Raw genomic sequence first — 8,928 nt, 5'->3', positions numbered from 1 at the left:
CGGGGGAAAGGGCGGGAGGGAGGGAGGGGACGGAAAGTAAAGGGATGAGGTGGGGGGTAGGGGGAGGGAAATGGCGGGGAGGGGGGAGAAAAAGGGGAGGGGGAAAGGAAGCCCCAGTTTGGGGGGGGGGGAGAGGGGAGGGAGAGGGAGGAGAGAGGGAGGCTGGTGAGGAGGAGGGAGGCGGGGCGGAGGGAGAAGGAGGAGGGAGGGAGGAGCCTCGGGTCCTCGCGGTGATGGCCACCAGGGGTGCACCCCGGAAAGGGGCCCCAGGAACGGACGTTTCAAAAACCGGGCCACCCATGACTCCCAACCTGGACCATCGTGTTGATTTCGACGCTAGAAGACAGGTGGTCTATTCGAGGATTTAATTTTTTCTCTTTTTTTTTTCTCTCTCTCTCCATATTCGTCTTTTCAGTTTGTTTGGAAAAAAGTGAAGTTGCAGAATTTAAATGTGATATTGAGGTGCCCTTTTTTTTATAAAATTATCTCTTCTCTTGGTTTTCATTGTTTTTCTTTTGCCTGTGTAGATAGCTGCCAAACAGAAAAAAAAATAAACAGTGTTTTTTTAATAGTTACGCGTCGAAGTTTAAAACCCATAATCAATAAATAAATACAATCAGTCATTCAAAAAGTGACATACCTATATGACCCAAGATGTTCAACAGAAAATGGGTAATTGTTAGTCACGTGATACGGTAAACTACTGTAAAAAGAAACGGATTCTACAAACTTGTTTAAACTGTGAAATACAACGAAGGCCTTCGAAGGGCCCCCTTTTAATTGCGTTTTGGGTTTGTTTTTAGCTGTTTTTTAATAAAGGGATTTTCCTGGACCACTAAACCCAAAAACGACAGGTAAGATGTCTCTCCCCTTCTCTCCCCTTCTCTCTCCCCTTCTCCTCTCCCCTCTCTCTCTCTGTCCCTCTCCTCCCCTCTCTCTCGTCTCCCCTTCCCCTCGCCTCTCTCTCCTCTTCCCATTTTCTCTCCTCTCTCTCTCTCTCCCCTATCTCTCTCTCTTCCCCCTCTCTCTTTTCCACTCTCTCCCCTCCTCTTTGTCTCTCTGTCTCTTCTTTTTCTGTCTCGGGCCCTCTCTCTGCCCTCTGTCTCTCTCTGTCTCTCTTTTTGTCTTCTCTCTGTTTTGGGGTCTGTCTGCCCGGGCCCTCTCTCCCCCCCTCCCCTTCCTCCCCTCTCTCTCCTCCCCCTCCCCCTTTTCTTTTCTCTTCTCTCCTCCCCTCTTCCTCTCTCTCTCCCCTCCTCTCTCCCCTCCCCCCCTCTCCCCCCTCTCTCTCCCTCCGTCCTCCCTTCTCTCTCCTTCTCTCTCTCTCTCCCCTCTTTTCTCCTCTCCCCATCTCTCCTCTCTCTCTCTCTCTTCATCTCCCCTCCCCCTTCTCTCCTCCTCCTCTCCCCCTCTCTCCCCCTCTTTTTCTGTCTCTCTGTTTCTGTCCTCTCTTTTTCTTCTCTCTCGGTCTCTGTCTTTTCTCTCTCTGCCCCCCCCCCCCCTTCTCTCTCCTCTCCCCTCTCTTTTCTCTCCCCTTTTCTCCCCTTTCTCTCCCCTCCCCCTTCTCCCCTCTCTCTCCTTTTCTCTCTCAACCTCCCCCTCTCCTTTTTTTTTCTTCTCTCTCTTTTCTCTTTTCTCTCTCTCTCCTTTCTCTCCCCTCTCCTCTTTTTTTCTCTCTCTCTCTCTCTCTTTTTTCCCTGCCCTCTCCCTCTGTATCTGTGTTTTTGGGGTTGTGCCCCTCTCCCCGGGTGTGTCTCTCCCCTTCCTCTCCCCTTCTCTTTTTCTCTCTCCCTCTTTCTCTCTTTTTTTTCTCTCTCCCTCTTTCTCTCCTTTTTCTCTCTCTCCTCTCCCTCTCCCCCTCTCTCTCTCCCCTTTCTCTCTCCCCTCCCCTTTCCCTTTTTTTCCCCTTTCTCTTTCCCTTTCTCTTCCTTTCCCCTCTCTCTCTCTCTCTCTCTCCTCTCTCAACCTATCTCTCTCTCGTCCTCTCCTCTCTCTCTCCTCTTTTTTCCTCTTCTCTTTCTCCTCTCTCTCTTTTTCCTCCCTCTCCCCCCTCCCCTCTCTAAAGAATAATGACTTAGAATTATTGCCATACCTGTTCTTAAATGTCTGTCACTATTGTTTTTTTGCTTTTCTTTATTTTTATCTTTCCCCATGCAGATTTTTTTTTTCCCCTTTCCCCCATTCCTACAGGGGGGGGGATGCTAAAACCAATCCATCAGTGTACCATCTACCCCTTCTATCTTTAAATCTTTTGGGTTTGCCTATTTTACTGTCCCCCCTTCTATCTGTCTATCTGTGTATGTAATTATTGCCTATCTATCTATCAACCTTTATCTTGCTTAATCGGTTAGAATATTCAGAAATGTCTCTGTCTCTCTCTGTCTCTTCTCTCTCTGTTCTCCCCTCCCTTTGCCTCTCTCCCCGGGGTTTTTTGTCTGTCTGTCCTCTCTCTCTCCTCTCCCCTTCTCTCTCCCTCTCTCTCTCTCGGGCCTTCTCCTCTCTCCCCCTCTCTCTCTCCCCCTCCCCCTCTCCTCCCCTCCTCCCCTTCTCGCTCTCTTTTCCCTTCTCTCTCGCTTTCTCCTCTCTTTTCTTCTCTCTTCTCCCCTCTCTTTTCCCCTTTTTGCCCTCTTTTTTCTGTCCCCCGTTTTTTCTCTCTTTTTCTGCCCCCTCCCCCCCCCCTCTCTCTATCTCTCTCTCTCCCCTTTTCCTTCTCCCTCTCCTTTCCTCCCCTCTATCTCTCTCTCCCCTTCTCCCCCCCCTCTCTCCCCTTTTCCTCTTCTCTCTCTCTCTTTTTCCCTCTCTCTCTCTCTGTCTCTGCCTCTCCCCTTTCTCTCTCTCTCTTTTCCCCTCTGTTTCTGTCTCTCCCTCTGTATCTTTTGGTGTGTGTGTGCCCTCTCGGGGGTTGTCCTCCCCTCCCTCTCCCTCTCCTTTTCTCCCCTCCTCTTTCTCTCCTCTTTCTCTTCTCCTCTTTCTCCCCCTTTCTTTCTCTCTTTCCTTTTCTCTCTCTTTTCCTCCTTTCCCCCTCTTCTCTCTCTCTTCTCTGTCTCTCTCCCTCTTTCTCTCCCCCCTCGTCTTCTCCTCTCTTTTTCTCTCCCCTTTTCTCTCTCTCTCTTTCTCTCTCTCTCTCTCTTTCTCCCTCTCCCTCTCTCTCTCTAAAGAATAATGACTTAGAATTATTGCCATACCTGTTCTTAAAATGTCTGTCACTATTGTTGATTGCTTTTCATACTTTTATCTTTGCCATGCAGATTTTTATTTCCCTTCCATTCCTACAGCCGGGGATGCGATCAAACAATCCATCAGTGTATCCATCTATCTATCTATCTTTAAATCTCTCTGTTTGCCTAGTTATCTGTCTCCTCTCTCTATCTGTCTATCTGTGTATGTTAATTTTTCCCTTTCCCTACCCCTTTAAACCTTTTTTTCTTGCTTAATCTTTTAAAAAATTTCAAAATGTTCTGTCTCTCTCTGTCCCGGTCTCTCCTTTTTCTTCTTTGTCCTCTCTCTCTGTCTCTCTCTCTGCCCTCTCTCTCTCTCTCCCTCTCTCTCTCTCTCTTTTTCCTCTCTCTCTCTCTGTCTGCCCTCTCTGTTTCTTCCTCCCCTGTTTCTGTCTCTTTTTCTCTCTCTTTCTCTCCTCTCTCCCCCCCCCCCCTCTCCCCCCTCTCTCTCTCCCCTCTCTCCTCCTTCTCCTTTCCTCATCTCCCTCCCTTCTCTCTCCTTCTCTCGTCTCTTCTTTCCCTTTTCCTCTCTCGCTCTCTGTTCTTCCCTCTCTCTCTTTTTTTCTTTTCCCTCTCCCCTCTCTCTCTCTGTTTCTGTCTCTCCCTCTGTGTCTCTGTGTGTGTGTGTCTCTCTCTGTGTGTCTCTCTCTCCTCTCTCTCTCTCTTCTCTCTCTCCTCTTTCTCTCCTCTTTCTCTCTCTCCTCTTTCTCTCCTCTTTCTCTCTCTCCTCTCTCTCTCTCTCCTCTCTCTCTCCTTTTTCTCTCTCTCTCCCCTCTCTCTCTCCTTTCTCCCCTCTCTCTTTCCTCCTCTCTTTTCCCCTTTTTCCCTCCCTCTCCCTCTCTCTCTCTAAAGAATAATGACTTAGAATTATTGCCATACCTTTTTTTAAAATTTCCCCGGGCATTTAATTTTTTGATTGCTTTTCATATTTTTAAAACTTTGCCATCCCAGTTTTTTATTTCCCTTCCATTCCTACAGCCGGGGATGCGATCAAACAATCCATCAGTGTATCCATCTATCTATCAAATTTTTTTAAATCCCCCCTGTTTGCCTTTATCTGTCCCCCCTCTCTCTATCGGGTCTATCTGGGAAAGAAATTTTTTGCCTACTATCAAATAAACCTTTATCTTGCTTAATCGGTTTTAGAATATTCAGAAATGTCCTGATTCGTAAGTCTTTGTTTTCCTATTTATATTTGTGTTGCGTTATTTTCTAACTTAAAAATTATATCTTTCCCTGATTACAATTTCGAAAAAAACTGGTACCTTTGTCTTTACCCACGTTTGGTATATATCTACAAACGATAATCTTGTTTTGGCAATTATCTTTACCCTCCAAAAACCCTATTTTCGAAAATACAAAATTTCTCTCTCTTTTCCCCTCCCTCTCTCTCTCTCCCCCCCTCCTCTCCCACTCCCCCTCTCTCTCTCTCTCTCTCTCTCTCTCTCTCTCTCCTTCTCTTTTCTCTTTTTTTTCTCTCTCTCTTTGTTTCCTCCCCTCTATTGATCCCTCCATCTATCTATCTATCCCTCTATCTGTTTATCTGCATATTTATGTATTGCTGCATCTCCTGTCTGTCGGGTCGGTCTGGGGTCTGTCGGGTTTGTTGATTACTAAGACCGTTTTTTTCTTCTTCTTCTTCTTCTATTACTACATCTTCTTTTCCTCTTCTCCTTTTTCTTCTTCTTCTACTTCTGTTACTAGTACTACTAAAAATTTTCCTCTTGGGTCTTCTAATTCTTTTTTTTTCCCCCCAATTTCAGTTTTGTTTTTATAAGTGGGGTGTTTTGTCGCACAAAGCCTGTGAATGTAAGAGTAAGTGTTGTTTTTTTATCGGGGAGTTGGGGTTTTAAAAGTACCGATTTGGTTTAGAAATGACCGAGGGACAAATCTGTGCGGGCGTGTGTAAAACCCCCGCCTCAAACGAAATTTTTTTCATTATCCGTTTTTTTACCCTCCGCGGAAAAATTGGGCAAGCGGACTAAACTAATTTTAAACCCCCAAGGGGGTGGGAACCCTTTTTTCAACTCTATTTTAAATATAGGTGTTTAAAAACAAATTTTAAATTTGATGGGTTTTGGTTTTACCCTCCTTCCAGGTTTTGAATAAGGGTTTTTTTAATTTCTGAAGAATTTTGGTAATGGCCCAGGAAACTTCCTCTCATTTTTGGCCGTCTGAAAAAGCTTCCCCTTTTTTGGGCTTTTTTCCAGTCTTTTTGTCTGTCTATCTGTCTGTCTATCGATCTGTCTATCTATATATTTATCTATTTGTCTATCGATCTATCTATCTATCTGTCTGTCGATCTGTCTGTTGATCTGTTGATCTGTCTCTCGATATGGCTATCTATCTGTGTGTCTGTATCTCGGTCTATTTATCTATTTATCAATCTCCTTTTCTTTTTTTTTTTTTTCCAAAGGGGTAAACAAAAAACCCCCCAATTTTTTTTTTTTTAAACGTGACAGGAGTTTCTTTATCGACTTCACCATCGTCATAACATTTTCTTTTCCTTAAAGAGGAAATGTCACTCCACCTGTTTAGGATTATCACCAGTTTAAAAAGTCTAGTTCGGGCCCCCGTGAAAAAAGACCGACACCAAAAATTCTTTCCTTGTCTGCAATTTTATTTTTTGTTTGTTTGCCTTTGTGCTCTTCCTGCCTTTTTCCCCCTCTCTCTCTATCTATCTATCTATCTATCCCTCTTCCTCTCCCCTCTCTGTCCTTCCTCTCTCTTTCTCTCTCTCCTCTCTGTCTCACTCTCTCTCTCTCTGTCTCCCCTCTCTCTTCCTCTCTTTCTTTTCTCTCTCTCTCTCTCTCCCTAACCTCCTCTCTCTCTCTCTCTCTCTCTTTTCTCCTCTCTTTTCTCTCTCTTCCCTCTCTCTCTCTCTCTCTCTTTTGGGTCCCCCCCCATCTATTATCTATCCGTCTATCTTTTTTTATCTGCATATTTGTGCTCGCTTTCATGTGTGTGTATTTTTATTTTATTAAAAAATATATATTTTAATATATATTTTATTATATATATTATTTTAAAATATATATATTATATATATGTATATTATTTTATTTTAAAATATATATATATAAAAATATATATAATTTTATTTTTATATATATTTTTTAATTAAAATATATATATATTTAAAAATTATGTATAATATATTATAATATATATATATTTTTTAAATTATATACATAAATATTATAAAATTTTATAAATATAAATATATATAATATATTTATATATATATATAATATAAAATTTATAAATATATATTTTATTTATATATATATATAATAAACCCAAACACATAATTTTCCCTATATAATATTTTAAAATATTATATATAATATTAAAATATAAATTTTATAAAATATATATATATTTAATAATTATATATATATAGTTTTGTTTATTTTTTATTTTTATTAATTATAAAATTTTTTAATTTATAGTCCCCCAAGGTTTTTTTTTTCACTAAATCCAATTTTTGGGTTTTATCCAAACACGCCCGAAAATTTACCCTTTTAAAAAGGGAACCCAAAGGGGGCAAAAAGGAAAAAACAACGCCAGGAAAAAAATTAAAAAAGGGGAAAAATGGAAAAAAAAGCACGGTTACATGGGAAATTTTTTTAAAATTTTTAAAAGAAGGGGGGAAAAGGTTGGGAAAAGAAAGAGGAAAAGGGGTTTTATGGGAAAATTTTTTCTTTTTCATTCTTTTTATTTAGGGGTTTTTTTGGTTCCAATTTTCCCTTGTATTTTTAAAATTATTTTTATTGTACCTTTTTTTTATTTCCAATTGGGTTTTTCTTCTTTTTCCCGGTTTTAAAAATTTTTTTTTGTTCTCTTCCCATTTCCCGATAATTTCCATTTTTCTTATTGGGTTCTTTTAAAAAAAATTTACTACTACCCACTACTTTTCAATTACTTTTTAACCCAAAACTGCTCCCCGCCCCTTTTACACATCCCTTTTACTAACCCCAAAAATCAACCACTACCCGGAAGGTTCTCCAAAATTTTTACCACTACCACTCTGGGTTTCTAAAGGACCCCAAATAATTTCCACTACCCTTTTACTACAACTACTACCATTTGGTGTGCACTTGGATAAGTCTTGAAGGGACTTTTTTCCCTACTTTTGCACGGCATTTAGGCTTTTATATATTTTGGTTTGTTTGCATTATGAAAGATGTGATTAGAATCTTTCTATTATACTTTTAGAATCAAAAACGGACAAAAAATTAATATATTATGTATATATATATATATATATATAAAATATATATATATATATATATATATATGTGTATGTTGTGATGATTTTAGTTTGTATGTTGTTGTTGTATTATATATATATATATATATATATATATATATATATATATATATATATATACTATATATATATATATATATATATGTAAGTATATGTGTGTGTGTGTGTAGAGAGAGAAAAAAAACAGAGAGATAGATAGGAAATTTAAAATATATAGGTAAATAAACAAAGCCAGACAAGAAGCCAACCGTACAAAAGCGTTCAAACAGAAAGAGGAGATTTAGCAGAGACAAAGAGGAAAAGCGAAGTCGAAAGAGAAGGGAGAGAAAGAAGGAAGTACAGAGAAAGGGGAAGGCAAAAGGCAGAGAGTTTGCATCAGCAATTGCAGCACAGCCTTCGGCGCCGTGATAACGCTAAATAACACTTTTATTATCCGAGGGTGATATCCAGGGAGCGTTTATGCCCCGGTCCTGCCCTCCTTGCCGGTAGGGCGCCACCTGTTGGCAGTTGGATTTTTCGAACTTCATATTTATTCAGTATTTCTCGTTTTTGTCTTTCTTTCTTTCTTGTAACCTCTATCTACTCATATATCTGCGCGCGCGCGCGTGTGTGTGTGTCGGAAACTGGTTCATAATGAAAAAGTCCGAAATTATTTCAAATAGTAACGTTAATAGTGCTAATAATAACAATCGCCAGATACTAACTTAATGCAGCCAATACTCGTATAGTGTGATACAATATTAATATTATCAGTTATATAAAAGAAATGTCAGTTATCTGATATATAGAAATACCAGTTAAATAATGTATGGATATGTCTTACATGATGCAGTAATATCATATTATATTGCACTGATAAAACTTAAAGATTATCTCACCTCCAAACCTACTATCGTGTACTTGTTAATTATAGACCTACTCGACATATGTTCCCGAAAATTTTATCATGTGGAAGCTTCTCTCTCTCTCTCTCTCTCTCTCTCTCTCTCTCTCTGTTTCTCTCTCTCCTCTGTCAGTCTGTCTGACTGTCTCTCTCTCTGTCTTTCCCTCTCTCTCTCTCTCTTTTTCTCGCTTCCCCCCTCTCTCTCTCTCTCTCTCTCTCTCTCTCTCTCTCTCTCTCTCTCTCTCTCTCTCTCTCTCTCTCTCTCACACACACACACACACACCCACACACACACACACACACACACACACACACACACACACACACACACACACACACACACACACACACACTCTCACTCTCCCTCTCTCACTTTCTATCTTCATGTATTGATTTAGGACAAGTTGAACGTGTGTTGCTGGAAGAAAAATAGTAAGACAAAGGTCCTTTTACCTGTATGGGTTTTGTGGATGGTGGGGTGAGAAATGAAATGTATATGTATAAATCAAAGATTTGATAGCTAGGGGTCACAATCGCTCTGTATTTCCAACACTCTC

At 40.4% G+C, this 8,928-nt stretch overlaps 1 protein-coding gene across 1 annotated transcript in view; it reads left to right on the top strand.

Moving 5' to 3' along the window:
- Positions 1-815: 815 nt before the first annotated feature.
- LOC119583620 (serine-rich adhesin for platelets-like) overlaps positions 816-8,928 on the top strand; it is a 93,301-nt gene continuing 85,188 nt past the window's right edge. The window contains 1 exon segment of the mRNA XM_037932204.1: positions 816-854. The gene's annotated coding sequence lies outside the window, so the exon portion shown is untranslated.

The sequence above is a fragment of the Penaeus monodon genome, chromosome 17 (assembly GCF_015228065.2).
Source record: "Penaeus monodon isolate SGIC_2016 chromosome 17, NSTDA_Pmon_1, whole genome shotgun sequence".
NCBI classification, from domain to species: domain Eukaryota; kingdom Metazoa; phylum Arthropoda; class Malacostraca; order Decapoda; family Penaeidae; genus Penaeus; species Penaeus monodon.
This window is presented reverse-complemented; position numbering and strand designations above follow the sequence as displayed.